Source organism: Sarcophilus harrisii, chromosome 1 (assembly GCF_902635505.1).
Source record: "Sarcophilus harrisii chromosome 1, mSarHar1.11, whole genome shotgun sequence".
Taxonomy (NCBI): domain Eukaryota; kingdom Metazoa; phylum Chordata; class Mammalia; order Dasyuromorphia; family Dasyuridae; genus Sarcophilus; species Sarcophilus harrisii.
In genome coordinates, this window is record NC_045426.1 from 364,564,500 (window position 1) to 364,583,000 (window position 18,501).

At 34.5% G+C, this 18,501-nt stretch overlaps 1 protein-coding gene across 3 annotated transcripts in view; it reads left to right on the forward strand.

Annotated features, from left to right (window-relative positions):
• ZBTB7C (zinc finger and BTB domain containing 7C) overlaps window positions 1–18,501 on the forward strand; it is a 565,868-nt gene that overhangs the window by 472,843 nt on the left and 74,524 nt on the right. Inside the window, exon 2 of one of the 3 annotated variants that reach the window (XM_031945972.1) lies at window positions 9,664–9,707. The exons of the other annotated variants lie outside the window; for them this stretch is intronic. The gene's annotated coding sequence lies outside the window, so the exon portion shown is untranslated. The remainder of the gene's footprint in view (window positions 1–9,663; window positions 9,708–18,501) is intronic. 3 annotated transcript variants of the gene reach the window in all.

An 18,501-nucleotide genomic window follows, 5' to 3' on the forward strand; every position in this document is an offset into this window, starting at 1 on the left:
GAGCTATCACTGTGTTTTCCTGCTTTCCTATAAGCATCTCCTTTCATACTTATCTATGTTCAGCTCTGTCCCAATTGTTCTCAAGGTCACTGTTTCACAAGAGTGGAGTCCCATGGGCTATGATTTGAGGAGTTCCAGGAAAGACCCCCTGACAGGATAGGAGAATGAGTGGGAATTTTCTCCCACAAACTTTCCCCTAGAAATTGAAATTCTACCATTAGAGATTCATTTCTTTGCAATTTTTAGTCCATAAGAGCCCTTGATTAATTATAAATATCCCTGGGAAGGGTCTCTTTTAATTTATCTGTGGACTTAATTTTTAATCAAATGCTTTAGCCAGGAAAGGAATCATCTGCAGGAATGGAGCACTAGAGAGTTTCCTAGGATGGAGAGCAAAGGGAGCAATGTGGAAAGGGATAAAGTATAGAAAGGAGATATGAGAAGACCCCCTCAAGATGAAGTTGTGTTTTTTTGGGTTTTTTTTACAGTTTTTCTGAGATCTGGACTCTGGAATAAAATTTGACCAGAGTCCCATTGTTGGAAAAGCATATTTATCCAGGAGGGGTGAGTAATTATGTTCAAGCTTAGGGATCTTAACTTGAATAAAATAAATATAGTAAATAATATAATAAACATATTTAAAATAATACATAATATTATATATTACAATATATTAATACATATATAAAATACAATGAATAAGATAACATGTGTGCATGTATGTATCTATACACATGTATAGATACATATGGGTTTATGTAATATTGTTGTATATATGTTATGTTCTATATTTGCATATTATCTAATGTGCTAACATATCCTATCATATTATACATATATGTACATACATGTCTCTTTAGGGTTTACAAAATAATTTACTTAATAATACTGAAATTTATCTAGTGATTTACATAAATACATTATCTCATTTAAACTTGAATAACTTTGTACTGAATATATAATAAGTCACAGAACCATAGATTTAGAGCTAGAATCTTATTGTTACCTAGTTAACCTCTTCATTTATGGATGAGGAGACTGAGGCTCATAGTGATTAAATGTCTCATCATCAATCATCATAGGAGACTCAGATCCTCCCAATTGCAAGTTCAGTTTTTTTCTTTATAATACCATCCTGTTTTTTAGATGTTTGGTCTGTTGTGTTATCCTTACATCCTTACATCCTGTAAGGAGGTAATTAATATCAATCCCTAAGTCCCTAAACTATCTTCTAATGCCCTGCCTGCCCTGATACTTCAAAAACAGATCCCCCTCCCATCCTGTTGAATCACCCTGGTGTCTATTTCTCCTAAGCCTTTTACCAAGACTTAACCTAAGGCTTTAGAAATCTGAATAGGATAAGAACACTAGCCAATCATTAGATTTCTGATGAAAAGTTCAGACCATTAAAGTCTACAAGAGAACAGAAAACTTCTCACTTAGGAACTACACAGTAACCTCTGAATCAGAAAAGGAAAAATGATTATGGATAAACAGTTAATTAACAAGTATTTATTAAACAGTTCCTTTGTGCCAAACATTGTTCTAGTCACTGGAGAGACAAAGATAAAGAATGGAGAATGTGAATTCTACCCTATTATGCCCATGGACCTGGGATCCTCTCTATGATGGAAGCCATGTGCATGGCTTGTGTAGTAAATTCTGTACTCTTCCCCCATTTAAGATCCAGGGAGGAAGACAAAGCATATGAAAAGATAACTAATACTACAAGCCAGAGTGTCAGGTCAATGTGTTCCACTATTGCCAGTTGATCATGTAATATCCCTTTGTCTGAAGAATCAAAAGTGCAAGTCACCCAAAGGGCAGGGAAGAAATGGCCAGTAGACAGAAACTGGCTGCTGCAGATCTGCATGTGAGAACTGGCATCAAAGACAGACTCCAAGAAATGTCTTACCAGACAAGCAGGTGGGCCAGGGCTGTAGGAAGGGTTAGCTTTAGTACGCAGACAGGTGCCCCCCTAATACTAAAGTCATAGGAGCTAGCATTTAAATGGTGCTTTAAGGTTTGTAAAGGTCTTCATAAATACCTCATGATAATCTTGGAAGGCTGGTGATTGTTATTATTAAGTATTGTTAATACAAATTAATAATATAATTTATGATATATTAATACAATTTATCATGTAATTATAATTAGTAACAATAATATTACTGCTAAAAGATCCAGAAGAAGGCTTCTATTATGTTAGGAGATATCATGTTGTATAACAACAGTATACAGAACGAAGGATTATGGGTAGATAATGGTAAATATTGTTTGCCATTAGGAGAATCTATGTGATCCAGATCAGTAGTCTATTGAAGCAGATCATAAGTGATGGAGGAGACCAATTTAGGAAGAATTTGTTGTGCACTGGGGTAATTGGGGCAATCTGGAGAAGGTGAGATTTGAATTGGGAATTCAAGGATAAATGGGATTCAGATAAACAAAAAAAAAAAGGTAAAACAATTTGAACAAAGGCTAGGAGCTGAGACTACAACAGAACAATCAGGAAGATGCATAGTCAGAGGGTTAATCTAGCTAGACTGAAATGTATACAAAGAGAAGTATGGAAAAATCAAGCTGCAAAGGTAGATAGGAACCCAATTGTGAAGGTCCATGAATTCTTTTTCTTTCCCATTCCCCACATACCTATTTCTTCCCAGTTTATGTCTTTCTTTATTTCTCTCTTTTCCCTTCCCTCTTTATCACCTCTTCTTTTTTTCTCTTTTCCTTTTTCCCTCCAATTCTCCTCACTGTGGGGACCTTCGAGGGATAGAGAGGTGACTAAATCCTGCTACCTCTGTGCTGCCCTCTGTATTCTGTTCAGCATCACTTGGAGGGGTTCTCTGAAAAAAAAAATGCACTTAGTTTGAGCATAAGGAACTGTAGTCATTCAGTAAAATGGCCTTGAAACTGTACATGTTATTGGTAAAAAAAAAAAAAAAAAAAGCTTTTAACACTCCAGGTAGAAGTCTCCTTTGAAATAATTTCAAAAATCACTATTAAGAATGATACCCCAAAAGCCAAAGAGAAAGCCACCCTCTGGTTTCCAGCAAGCCAAAGAAATATGTGGTGTGAAAACACATTTCATCTTTTCTAGCTAGTGCATGAACGGTACATACTTGTGCACACAGAGCCCCTGAATTTAGTCTCCTTACAATGTTAGAATTCCTGAGTACAGAAATGTTCTAAATGTTCTCATACACAGGGCACAGTCAGTGGCCTTCTCTCTTTCCCCCTTTTTTAATGATCTAAGAAAAACCGGGGGCTTATAGGAAAAAATGCCTGCTGTCTCTGAACATGGGTGTTTTCCAGTCACTTTCCAGGCTTGGTTCCCACCCAAGGGAAGAAAAATCACGGAGAAGAAATCCTAGTAATTGGCTACATAGCCCAGTGTGAACCTTTCTAAGCACCCACTCCACTGGGGAGGCAAAGAAGGAGAGATCTCATGGGTTCCCAAATTTTTACCACAGGGGAATAATTCACAAGAGTTTCTTGTTGCTTTTGGATTAAGGGGGCTGTCCCCAATGTTCCCACAAAAAGAAATAACAATCCATTAGTTCTTTATTCTTTTCAAAGCATTTTTCTACCCAGTATAAGGATTTGATATTCACAGTTTTCCAGTGAGGTAAATAAGACAGATATATTCTCATTTTATTGAGAAAGAAATTAAGGACCAGTAAGTTTAAGTATATACACACTGCAATCAGTGTCCATGAAGTATCATTTCTATAATACCCTTATTCCAAAAATGTCGGTGATCCTAATATCTTAAGGATAAAGTCCAAACTATTCATACTGGCATTAAGGCCTACTAATCTGGCTGTGACCTTCACTATAGTCTATTCATCATTCCCCCAAGCCAGTTTCTACATTCTAATCTCCATACCTTTGTTCACATGATTTTTCTGCCTAAAATGCCTTCCATTGATCCTATTTGCTTAGATCTACCTCTCCTTCAAGGTCCCCATATCCCATTTCCTCTAGGAGCCTTCTGGACCAATCCAGCCTGCCATACTCTCTTCACCCACCTTTGAACACCTTTAGAATTTAATTATCTACCATTTTGGGGACTGTTAATCATATAATGTATTGTGATATTTACTGTAATCCCATGAATTGTAGTAAGAAAAGGGCCAAGTTAGCAAATCTCTCAACATTCCCCACATAACATTTCCATACATCCAGCTGATGCTTTTGTTAATAGCAATATAACAACTCACATTTACATAGCACTTTAAAAAATACAAAGTATTTTTTCTCCCTGGACAGCTCTGTAAAGGTCAATAATTACTTATCTTAAAAAAAATTCATTGGCATTTCTTATTTTTTACATCACTTCATTTACCAATATATCTCTCCATTCCAGAAAGCTAATGCTTCTAATACAAGAGAAAAAATAAAGAGAAAAAACTAAAAGATAGGAAGCAAAACCAACGAATAGCATCAAGCAACTTGGGCAGTATATGTAATGTTTCACATCCTCCACTTGTGCAAAGAAGAAAATTGAAATGCATTCTCATAACTTCCCTTTAGGTCCAAGCTTGGTTATTATAATTATACAGTGTTCAGTTTTATTTTATTGTTGTTTCTGTTCTTTCCTTTTCATTACATATACATAGTTTCCCTGGTTCTGCTTATTTAACTTTGCATCTGTTCGTAAAGTCTTTTCTTGCCTTTCTGTATTCTTTATGTTAATTATTCTCTTCAGGACAGGAATATGCAATTATGTTCACATTTGAGGGTTAGTGTTGCCAACTTGATTTTTCTTTTTTTTTTCCAAAGAAAATTCTCTTTTATTAAAAAAGCAAATAAGACATTCATGTTCATACAGCTAAAGTCTCTTTTTATTAAAGCTTTTTATTTTCAAAACATATGCATAGATTATTTCAACATTCACCTTTTCAAAACCTTATGTTCCAAATGTTCTTTCCTTCCCTTCCCCTCTTCCCTCCCCTAGAAAGCAAGTAATCCAATATGTTAAACATGTGCAATCCTTCAATACATATTTCCACAATTATCACACTACATAAGAAAAATCAGATCAAAAAGAAAAAAAATGAGAAAGAAAACAAAATGCAAACAATCACAAAAAAGTGAAAATACTATGTTGTGATCCACACTCAGTCCCCACAGTCCTAGTCCTCTCTCTGGGTGCACATGGCTCTCTCCATCACATAATCTCCTCGTCAGCCAACTTGATTTTTCTAAAGAGCAGTTTTTGCCTATGTTATTCTCACTCAAGCTCTGGTGACTCTCTATTACCTATTACCAGTGGCTTTTTATTACCTTTAGGATTAAAAAAAAAAAAAGAATAACACCCTTGTTTATCGAGTTTATCATGTAAAGATCTTTACAACATGTCTTTCCCTTCTTCTTCTATATAGCTTTCTTCCATACATTCTATGTTTCAGAAGTAGTGGCACATTTGTTTTTCTGAACATAAAATGCTCCCAGCTCTGTATTTGTTAAATGAATTAATTAATTTGATTTTGAAGAACAATAGAGATACTTAAGCTGAATTTTTCTTGACACAGACTTCTGACAAAATGTAGTTTAGATATGATAAAGACAAAGATTAGTCAGTTCATGCCATGAAACCCATAAAGGATGTCTACTTCTAAGCAGTGAAATGATTTAAAGTCCAGGAAAAATCTGGGATTGAATTCCCCTTTAATGCTGACTAATTATGTGCCCATAAATTCACTTCCTCTTTCTTAGCATTCATTTCCCCATCTACTGGCATAACAAATAAGTAATATATATCTCACAGGTTGTTGTGAAGCTCAAATGAGATAATTTATGTAAAACACTTTGCAAATCTTAAAGTGCCATATAAATATCAGTTTTTATCCATAACATAATAATTAGGCATAAAAAAAAAAAAAAGCTGGAGGCTCACTTTCATGCTGCTAGTAGGCAGCCTGTTACAGTGGGAAAATCTTGGGTCTCGTGAGACTTGAGTTGCAGTCAGAGGAATCACAGAATGGCAGAGCTGGAGGAGACCTGAAACCATCTAATATATCTAGAGATATGCTAGAGTCTATTCAAATCACCTTACAAGAACCAATGATTAAATTTTCAGTGTGAGTATTTATACCTCAGAAATCAACAAAGGCTACAAATCAGAGCTTGATTTATTGTTTGTTGATTTCTTAGAATTAAAAAAAGTGATGAGATAATCTTAATAATGCAGATTAAACTTTGTGTGTATACATACATGTAATAGTTGTTGTTATTCAATTATTCAGTCATGTTCAACTCTTCATGATTCTGTATACCATGCCATCCATGAAGTTTCCTTGACAAAGATATTGGGATGGTTTGCCATTTTCTTATTAAGGTTAGTGACTTGCCCAGGATCACACAACTAATGATTGTCAGAGACCAGATTTGGATTTAAATTTTCCTAATTTCAAACTCATTACTTAACCACTGAACCACCTAGCAACCTGCATGTACTCGATTAAAAAACAGTAAAAAACCCAAAGATTCAAGTCAGTCCATTCTATGAAATACAAAGATTCAAGTCAGTCCATTCTATGAAATACTTAACGTACATCTAGTCCAATATATGCATGACTTGAGAGAGAATATATGTATGTGTTTGTATATATACATTTTGTATACATAGGTATTTATACACACATATATCCATATATAACTAATTATTATATATGGATATATGGGTATATATGTATGTATGTACATGCACATATATACACAAACATATATTTTTTCCTCCTACATGTCCTAGATACTAAATCTTTCTTAATTCAATCTAAAATTGAATTAGCTTCCTTAGATGTCAAATCATCCTGTCAAATCACTGATATGAATCAAATTCATAGTTAGCTTTCAGGCTACCAAAACTTTCTCTCTTACTCTCTTTGTGTCTCTGTCTCTATCATTTTCTTGCTCTCTCAATCTCTGTCTCTCTCCCTCTCTTTGTGTCTCTGTCTCTCATAGATACATATGTATATTATATGATAAAGCAGATGTATATTACATATATACATACATGCACATATGTATTTATGGTTCTGTACCTGTGTGCATGCACCACGTGTATACACACGGTTAAACATTTACCGGGACAGCATTCTACTATACTGTTAAATACAGTTAAATAACTGTTAACCTCTGTTTATCTCAGTTTCCTCATCTTTAAACTGAAGAAAATAACAGCACCTACCGAAAGTGTAATGAGTAAAGTGCTTAGCACACTTCAGTTGCTTATTCCCTCCCCCATTTCCTCACTTTACAGATGAGGAGAGTGAATTCATAAAGGAAAATGATTTGTCCAATCAAGACTGAAATCTAAATCTCCTGATTCCCTTTTTCCTGTTCTTTCTTCCTGGCTGCACCATCTCATTATCACATTGGTTAATTAGGATCTTCTATGCAGGGTCCCTCATTGAAGCATAATCATTTCATTAATTAGCTAAGACCTGATGCTTCACTGACAGGATAAGTAGATGCAAAATGTCCATTGAGGCTAGATCTTTGCTATGAAATGCGCACACACAAAAAAATGTAAATCTGGCTTCTAGAAACAACTGATCCTAATGTGACATGATGTCTAGGCTTTTAGCCATCTACAACTGTTTGCTGGACACTCTCTAGTATACTTGGGTCTTTCCTAAAATCCGGATTTAAATGCTAGTGAAGTCTGACTAGCACAAGGATGAGAAATCTCCTCATTCCATCTCTCCACCTTCAATTTCCAAGTCCCATCAAGTCTTGGTTACTAGGCCTTTTTTTTTCCTTCAATTTTTAAACATTTTTATTTAAAATTTTGAGTTCCAAGTTCTATTCCTCCTTCCCTTCCACTGTCCCCAAGAGGATAAGCAATCAAATATATAAATCAAAGTTATATATGTATAAATATGTAATTATATAAAACATTTCCATGTTAGTCATTTTGTAGAAAAAGACTCAACTAAAAGAAAAAAATGAAAGTAAAAATAGCATGCTTTAGTCTATATTCAATATTAATGCTTTCTCTATAGGCTAACAGTATGTTTCATCATTAATCCTTTGGAATCGTCTTAAAATCATTGTATTGCTGAGAATAACTCTTCATGGAATAATATTGTTATTATTATGTATGAAATTCTCCTGGTTCTGCTTACTTCACTTTGCATCAGTTTATGTAAATCCAAGTTTTTCTGAAATCATACTGCTTGTCATTTCTTATACTACAATAATATTCCATGACAATCATATACCATAGATTGTGTAGCCACTCCTCAATTGATGGGCATTCCTCTGATTTCCAATTCTTAACCATCACAAAAAGACCTGCTATAAATAGTTTTGTACAAATAGGTCCTTTCCCCTATTTCTGAATGTTTTGGGGAATAGATCTAACACTGGTACTACTGGATCAAAGGGTATACACAGTTTTATAGACCTTTGGGAATAGTTCCAAATTGCTCTTCAGAAAAGTTGAATCTGTTCACAACTCCATCAACAACGTTTTAGTATCCCAGTTTTCCTACATCTCTTCCAACATCCAACATTTTCCTTTTTTCGTCATGTTAGCCCTAATAGATATGAGGTAGTACCTCAGAGTTGTTTTAATTTGCATTTCTCTGATCAATAGTTATTTAGATATTTTTTCATATGCCTGTAGATAGCTTTGAAATTTTTAAAAACTGTGGTCATATCATTTTGCCATCTATCAATTGAGGAATGACTTGTATTTTTATAAATTTTATTTGAGAAATGAGGACTTTATCAGAGATACTAGTTGCAAAAATTTTCCCCTAGTTTTTTGCTTTCCTTATAATTTTGGTTGCACTGGTTTTGTTTATGCAAAACTTTTTAATTTTACATAATTAGAATTATCTATTTTATATTTTGTAATGCTCTCTATATCTTCTTTAGTCCTAAATTTTTTCTTCATCCATAAATGTGACAGATAAACCACTCCATGCTCTTTTATATTGTTTATAATTATTTTAACTGGAATTCCTCCTTTTATCTCTTGCTGCTGAACTTTGTTAGTAATACATAGAAGTGCCAGTGATTTACATGGGTTTATTTTGAATTCTGCAACTTTGATGAAGTTGTTAATAATTTCAAAATTTTTTCATTGATTCTTTATGATTTTGTAAGTATAACATCATATTCTCTGCAAAGAGTGATAGTTTTGTTTCCTCATTGTCTATTCTAATTTCTTTAATTTCCTTTTCTTCTCTTATTGCTATAACTAGCATCTCTAGTAAAATGTTGAATGATAGAGGTGATAATGGGCATTCTTGCTTCACCCCTAATTGTACTGGGAAAGCTTCTTGCCTAACCCCATTACAGATTATAATTGCTGATGGTTTTAGACAGATATTACTTATTTTAAAATAAGCTCCATTTATTCCTATGCTCTCAATAGGTGCTATATTTTATCAAAGGTTTTTTCTGCATCTATTAAGCTCATTTCTAGTTACTCTTCTGCACCCATCATGTATTTTGTTTGTTTTATGAGGAAATCAGGTTTATGTGACTTGCCCAGGATCACATAGTTAGCAAGTTATCAAGTGTCTGAGGCTGAATTTGAACTCAGGTCCTCCTAACTCCAGGACCTATGCTCTATCCATTGCATTACCTAGTTGCCCCAATGTATTTTTTTTAACACTCAATTTCTTTTTAATTTTTCAGTTTCAAATTCTCTCCTGCTAGCCTTTCCCCCACCCATTGAAAAGGTAAGCAATATAATATCCATTATATATGTGAAGTTATACAAAGTATTTTAAACAAAATTTAACCTAATACTTTTTGTTTTAATCTAATATTTAATTTAACTTATTTCACTTTATTTGATTTGGACCAGCATTCTATTCTATGAGATCTATTTAGCTTTAAAATCTGTAATCCTGTGTTAGCTATCTCTGACCAATCCTTACTTCCATGTTCTGTCCATCTTTTCTAAAATCTAAGTTGCTTGAAGGAATTTCCTACACACAAATCTGAAACACCCCCCTCTTCTGCCAATAAACACAAATTCTTTTCTTCCCATTGGAATTGTATTTCTTCATGTCTTCAGAACTCATTCACTCAGAGCTTTCCATCCATCCTGTGCTGGTTTTCCCTTGTAGGACTTAGAATTCTTCCCCCCCCCCCCCCGAATTCTTTAGGAAACATGTTAGTCTATGCCTCTCCTTATCTGTTAGAATTTTAAGACAAAGTGGTCACTTTCTCCTTTATTTCCTACTCCAGCAATGAGTCCTTCTTTGTTGATGAGAGTCAGATCTAAAAGAAGTAGAGGACTATGGATATAGAACATTAATAGCCAAGTCACTGTCAATTTTTTTCCCCCTGAGACAAGGGTAAGTGACTTGCGTAGGATCCTACAGCTAGGAAGTGTTAAGTGCCTGAGGTTAGATTTGAACTCAGGTCCTCCTGACTTTAGGGCTGATGCTCTATCTACTGCACCACCTAGCTGCCCCATCAGTTATTTTTTCTTAACCATTTTTCTGTGCTACAGGGGGAGACTTGCTAATAGATGGCCAGAAATGACTGTAATATAAAAGCAGAAGGCAGTGATAAAAATATTCATATTTAACAATCAGTTCCTGGGAAAATTATAATTGTAACTCTTAAGAACTTTATTATTATTATTAGGGCACTTAGAAAAAGTATACATAGAGGGCAAGAGTATGAGTTAACTATGATGGGTTGATCTCAAAAAAATAAAATTAATGGGTGAGAAAGAAGGATGCACTGAGAAAGGAAAAGGAAGAAGGAAAAATAGGAAAAATTTTATCACATAAAAGAAACATGAAAGGAAGAGATTTTATAGTAGAAGGGAAGATAATAGTATAGCAGGCAGAGCTTAAATCCCGCTTTCATCAGAACTGGATCAAAGAGGGAATAGCATACATGCTCTGTTGTTTATAATAATCTATTTTACCCTATAGGGAAGTAGGGGGAGAAGGGATAAGAGAATGAAGGAGGAGGTGCTGATAGAAGGGAGGGCAGATTAAGGGAGTAGACTTTTGAGGAGGAAGAGGGTAAAAAGAGAGAGAGAGAGAAGAAGAAGAAATGGGGGAAAATAGGATGAAGGGAAATACATAGTTAGTAATTATAACTGTGAATGTGAATGGGATGAACTCCCCCATAAAACAGAAATAGATAGCAGAGTGGATTAGAAACCAGAATTCAACAACATACTGTTTGCTAGAAACACTTTTGAAACAGAAAGACCCAGCACAGAGTAAAAATAAGAGGATAGATACCTTAGCTGATGCTGAAAAAAAAAAAAAGCAGAGATAGCAATCATCATTCACGCCTTAAAATTTCACAGTTAAATGTAGAAAGACAGAAATATTAAATTCATCCTTTTTAGATCATGATGCAATAAAAACTACATTTAATAAAGGGCCAGATAGATTAAAAATTAATTGGAAACTATATAATCTACTCCTAAAGAATGAGTGAGCCAAACAACAAATCACCAAAACAATCAACAATTTCATCAGAGAGAATAACAAAATGAGATAACATACCAAAATTTATGGGATGCAACCAGAGCAGTACTTAGGGAAAATTTATAATTTCTAAATGTTAACATCAATAAAGAAGAAAAAGAGCAGATTTATAAATTGGGCTTGGAACTAAAAAAGCTAGAAAAAAGAAAAACTTTTAAATTTCCAGATAAATACCAAATTAGAAATTCTAAAAATCAAGAGAAAGATTAATAAAATTGAAAAGTATTGAATTAATAAAGTTAAATGCTAGTTTTATGAAAAATCCAATAAAATAGATAAACCATTGGTTAATTTGATTAAATAAAAAGAAAAAAAGAAAAGCATATTACTGATATAAAAAATGAAAAGAGTGAATTCACTATCAATGAATGGGAAATTAAAATAATAATTAAGAACTTTTTTGCCCAATTGTATACCAATAAATCTGACAATCTAAGTGACATAGATGAATATTTACAAAAATATAAATTGCCCAAATTAACAGAAGAGAAAATAGAATACTTGATCAAACCCATTTTAGAAAAAAATGGATTTACAAGTGAATTCTACCAAATATTTAAAGAACTATTAATTTTTTTTTAAAGCATTTATTTGGTAATTACTGTGAATCAAGCATTACACTAGATGGTAAAAACAAACATACAAAAACAAAGGCCTCAAGAAGCTTATATTCTTTAAAATTTTCATTTTATTTTTAACTCATGGAGTAAAACAAACATTTCTATAACAGTATAATAAAAAAGATAATTGCACATGACTGCAAATTATTGTGTACAGCTTGCTATTCTAGTAGTATTCCATCATGATCATACACTGTAACTTAGAACTATTAATTCTAATACTATATAAACTATTTGGGGAAGAATAGACAAGGAAAGGGTTCTCCAAATTCCTTTTTTCCACTCAAATATGATGCTGATACCTAATGCAGGAAGAGCCAAAACAGAGAAAGAAAACTATAGACCAGTTTCTCTAAAGAATATTTATACAAAAATATTAAATAAAACGCTAGCAAGGAGATTATAGCAATTTATCACCAGGATCATACACTAGGACCAAATGGGATTTAAAACAGGAATGGTTCAATATTCAATGATTGTCTAGTCTCTTCAAAGTCATGGTCACTTTTCCCCTGATTTCCAAAAAACCTCCCTCCCAGGGAGTTGGTTCCAACTATTAAACTGGAATTCTCTAAATTGGAACTTTTTTGCATTAGTTCATAATTTGTTTTGTTTTGTTTTAGGATTAGATTTCCTTATCTTGTGTAGGCTGGAAGTACAGGAGTTATTCTCAGGCCAGTTCCCATCAAGTTGGGACCTTGGACCTACTCTGTTCAAATTCTGGCTTTCTGCCATTTGTGTATCCTTAAATCATTTAAGCATTCTATGCCTCAGTTTCCTTATCTGTAAAATAAATGGTTAGGCTAGATGACCTTTGAAATCATTTCTAGATCTATGATCCTATGTTTTCTGGATTCTTCATTGGAAAAAAAAAATGAGGGGATAGACTGGATCAATAGTTCTTAAACTATAGCCCCTTAAGATCTTTCAGAGTCAGAGAGAAACAGAGAGAGAGAGAGAGAGAGAGAGAGAGAGAGAGAGAGAGAGAAGAGAGAGAGAGAGAGAGAGAGAGAGAGAGAAGGGGGAGGGAGAGAGGGAGGGAAGGAGGGAGAGAGAGGGAGGAAATGAGGAAGGGAAGGAGGGAAGGAGGGACCTGCTCCAGCAAATGTTATTTGAATTTCAGTCTCCTGACACTTCTATATTATGTCTCCATACAAAACTTGTAATTTGTTTCTCAAACTCCCCTACTATTTTCTCTTTTGGTGGTGGTTTATAGTTACTCTGAAGACATTAGTACACAAATGTGGTGATGTCATCTCTTGTTTTTAGAAAATATGTGTGCATACATATATGTAGTATTCTCACATTCAGTCAGTGAATTTTTTTGATTACTACTATGCTGCTATGAATGAGATACTAATCAATAAGATCCTATCTCAACATCGATAGAATTTTAAGTCTAGTAAAAGGAAAAGTCAAGTGTATAAAAAATTACAATTTAAGGTAAAATGTGAGATGCTATAAGAGAGATACATAGTAATATAGTAGTTTAGAAGAAAAATAAATCATTTCTTGTTAAAGTTATTAGAAATGTATCATGGAAGTAATAATAATTGACTTAATCCTTTAAGGAAGGTATAGGGAGGTAGGAAATTGGACAGATGGATCTAGAGAAGGATATGGTGGGATGTTATTCCAGATGGAGGGAACCATGTGAGGACAGGAGGACAGGCAGTATGGGAAAACTGTTGAATGTATGTTTAGGGACTAGATGGTAATGGATATTTATTGGGAATTTAAATAAAGTATTATTTGTGTTAACAACTCTATACAAGACTCACTCAGCCTGTAAAGCAGATGTTTTCCTTTTCCAACATCAGAGGAACTGAGGGATTGCCTTAGAATTCTGTGATTTTAGTCCAGGAAAGAGATAGGTGAGATTTGAAGTCAGTTTCTCATCTTTGGATTTGCTCTAGGTTCTGACCAGCCTGCCTACATCTCTTGTTTCTTGTGTGGTAGGAACATAAGTCTGGACAGAGGAAGAGGCTCAGTAGGATTTAAGGAAGTCAATGATGGGAAAGATTTTAACATAGCCTCCCCCATCTTAGTTTCCTATCTTTAAGCTAGCATGAACTCTTCAATGCTTTTATGTGGTCACTCACTTTCAAACCTGAGATAAGATATTGGTCCCATACTTTATGTAATAGATATGTTCACAAAAAGTTGAATATAAATAGAATTTTTATCAATTATAGTAAATTATGAAAACTTGTTATTTGAAAGAACCCTGTGATGGATCCTTCCTTCCTTCTTTCTTAGCCCATAATTCATTACAAAAGCATATATCAAGTGTTTAAAATTTTGGACCTTGAATTCTTAGAACTGAAGAGTTTCTTGTATAATAATGATATCTATCTCTTGAGTTCAGTTACAGAAAAAAAAATGCTCCAAAGTTGACTGTTGCAATAGCAAACATAAGTATATTTGAGTTCAAATTCTGGCTTTCTGCCATTTGTATATCCTTAAATCATTTCAGCATTCTGTGCCTCAGTTTCCTCATCTATAAAAATAAATGGTTTAGATTGTATGATCTTTGAAATCCCTTCCAGATCTATGATCCTGTGATTTTTAGATTCTATATTGGAAAACATGAGGAGATGGACTGGATCAGTGGTTCTTAAAATATAGACCCCAAGACTCTTTCAGGGGTCTACAAGGTCAAAACCATTTTCAAAATAATACAATAACATTTTAATTTTTCAGTGAGGCAAATAATGATAGAAATAATCCCCATAAACCAAAGCTCTTTGAGGGGGAGAGGAGGAATTCTCAATAATTTTTAAAAGTTCAAAAAGTTTTAGACCTGCTCATCTAAATTGTCCCTGAGGCTCCTTTTAACTCTAACTCTTCAGATGTTCTCTTGGACCTTATAAATAGCAGGAAATGAGTCTACTTTTAGTTTACTTTTAGGCAGAGTCCAGTGCTAGGCACATAAGGTATCAAGAGATTTAGGTGTGGCTGGGTGTTATTTGGGATAAGGGTGGGAAGGGGGAAGGGACAAAAAAAGAAGGGAAGATTAGAGTCTACTTCATGCCTCATGGTCCACTGAATACAGACTAAAAGTTACAGGGACTTAGTTGTAGAATCATTCAATCAGACTAACCAACCACCTTATCATCACTGGACTGGAAATTTCAGAGGTCTAGGAATCCTAACTTTAGAACTTCAGAGAAACTGAGAATTGGGAAGAAAAAGGATGACAGTTTTTTGTTTGTTTGTTTGTTTGTTTTTATGGTCAGGGAAGGAAACTCAAGGTCTACTGAGTCTGTGGCTTAGAGTTAGAGATGAATGATAGATTTGGTTGACCTCTGCCTTTTGGCTTTTTCATAGAGAGGGCAGTATTAGATGGACAACTAGGACCACTCTGAGGCCACTCAATTTAATGAGATTACATCTGCACTCAACCATTTGGCTTTCAGAGAGAGGAGCAAATTTACTCCAAAGAAATCCCAAAGGAAATTCATTCACATGGAGACATTAAAAGTCAGCCATTTAACAGCATTGGGAAATAAATATTTCCCTTCCACTTTGTGGGGAGTAAGCTATAGAATTCTCATTCCATCCTTGGGAACTAACAAGAGCCAGATAAAATCACTATGTTGAGATATGCCATTGGCTGTCTGAGACCCTCACCCTAATTCACAGAAAAAGCCAAAGTTTGGAGTTTGGTACTAGAAAATCCCTTCTGATTCCTGAAGGCAAAGGTTTAGGGCTTAGTGACCATTACTTTTCCCTTTCCCTGTTTCTAACAATCGGTTCCTCTTTTCTCTGAGCAGCTTTCTGCCTCACCTTAATTTCTTTGTAAAACTAATTATATTTTCTGAGTTCTCTCTTTGTCTGAAGGATTCTTTGTGAGAAGCCTATCATTAAATCTCTTACACCCTAAGACAAAAATGTGAAGAGGTGTAGCTAAGATGGAAGGATATTTAATGCTGTGGAATTGGGTGAGAATTTGGAAGGTAAAAAATGGAGATCTAAAATTTGAAAGTTTTCACTTTTCCAATGAAAGGAACTTATGTACATATAGATATATGAATGTATATATATATGCATGTGTATGTATATATATATATATATGAATACATAAAGATTATATGGTAAATAGATATTAGTATAATTAACAAGCTCTCCAGAGCTCCTTTTTATTATAAAAATCCAGTAATTCTATGATTATGCTGATTTTTAATATTTGGCTATTAGAGAGGATCACTGACAGTTTTATTTAATACTTTATTTTTCTTTTGGGGAAAATGGGGGCAGGAGGGTGATCTAGATGACTTCTGGGGTCCCTTCCATTCTAGATCTATGATTAGATGATGCTGTGCTACTGGAAACTTGATGAAGTACCTTTAGAGACTGTATTAAGTCATTAGCTGAACTGAGAGTGTTGTTAGTAAGTTGTTTTTCCTATATTTGGATTATGCTGCTGACCCACCATCAATATGACTTTAGGTTTAGGATGTAACACCTCCTTTCCCCACCACTTAACTCAGCCTCCAGAGTAGGTATTGGTTTTCTCTGCCTCAGTTCCTCACTCCCCCTTTATCTCTTCCTTTTGCTCAAAATTATGTGGACATTTGCATTATCTGACAAGGCATTATAAGTATCAATACCTAGGAAAAGAGAGAAGTTAATTGGTCACTGGCACTTTAAATTTACTCTATCCAAAGTGAAATCATCCCCCCCCCCATGCCAACCTCAAGCAGATTCCCTTTCCTAACTGTTCCCAGCATAATCAGAGTACCAATAGATTCTCTGAGAATTGAAATTAGAAGGCTTCATTTAGGATTGACTTTAACAAGGAGGCTGAACAGGCAACAATCTAGATATTTGGTATAATATACATAATATAAAAATATAAATATAATATAATAACGTAATACATTTTTATAGTGTCTACAACATGACAGGTACTACACTAAGCACTTTCTAAATAATATCTCATTTAATCTTCAAAACATCCCTGGCAAATAGATGCTATTTATTATTCTTATTTTATAGTGGCGAAATTTGAAGTAAAGTTAAATGACTTGCCAGGTCACCCAGTTAGTAAGTGTCTGAGGCCAGATTTGAACTCAGGACTTCCTAAATCCATGGGCACAGTAGACAAAGTACTGGGCTTGGAATCAGGAAGAGTCATCTTCCTCAGTACAAATCTGATCCCAGCCACTTAACTGCCTCTGGGCAAATCAGTTAATCCTGTCTGCCTCAGTTCATATAAAATGACAGAGAAGGAAATGGTAATCCACTCCTGTATCTTTGCCAAGAAAATCCTCAAATAGGGTCATGGAGAGTTAGACTGAAATGATCTAACAACTTTTTAATCTAGGCCCAGTGCTCTATCCACTACACTTCCTAGCTGGTATGACTTCAGATATTCTGGGAAGCACCCCCTGACACCCAAAAGACTGCCCCTCCTCTACTGATTAGTTGATGCCTGACATTCCATCATTTTAAAGTCATTGCTTTCATTTAAGAATTTGTCATCTGCCACTAAAATAGTATTATCCTTGAGAGTGTAAACAGATTTAGACATGATTTCCCATACTGGGCAGAGAGCTGGCCTCAGGAAGATCTCAACTCAGTCAGTAAATATTTAAGTACCTTCTATGTGCCAAACACTATGCTAAGAAAGGTAAAAGACACTCCCTGTCCTTGTTTATCCTCTGATATATACTGGCTCTATGACCCTTGGCACGTGCCCTGGACAGCTTTCTAAGATGATAGTTGCTGAGAACTTGACAACCTGAATTGATAGAGCTAAGTCCCTAGTTTGACAATGCACTATATCAGGGAAACTATTGATCTACTCCTTGTCTCATTATTATAATGGTCTTCTCCCTTGTCCCTCACATAACATTCTTTCTATTTTGCACTTCTCTAATATATAAAAAAAAAATTTTTTTTCATTCATGCATTTCATTTTTATATCCTTGATATTTCTCAATAACACCCTCAATAACACTCCCTTGTAACAACAACAACAACAAAGCCGTTAAAACAGTTTAAGGCTACAGTATCTGGGAGTAAGTGCAGCATTCTGTATGGCTGTTGAGAAATAATCATCTATCTCTATAGTCATGATTGGACCAGAAATTCTAACACACTTCTCATGTAATATTGTATGTCATAATTAATGTGTTAAGATTTTATGTCTCCACTAAACTGTAAGCTCCAAGAGGGCAAGAACAGTGTCTCATCTAACCTTTATGCATTTTCCAGCACCTAGCACTGTAGTTCTTTAATAAATATCTGTGTCTTAAAAGAAATTAACTAAAGAAATGAATGAAAAGAAATTGCTATCAGCAAATCAATCAATAGATATTTATCAACAGATCTAGTTTTGTGCTAAATGATGTGGGGAAGAGAGGAGAAAGAAAATACAGTGT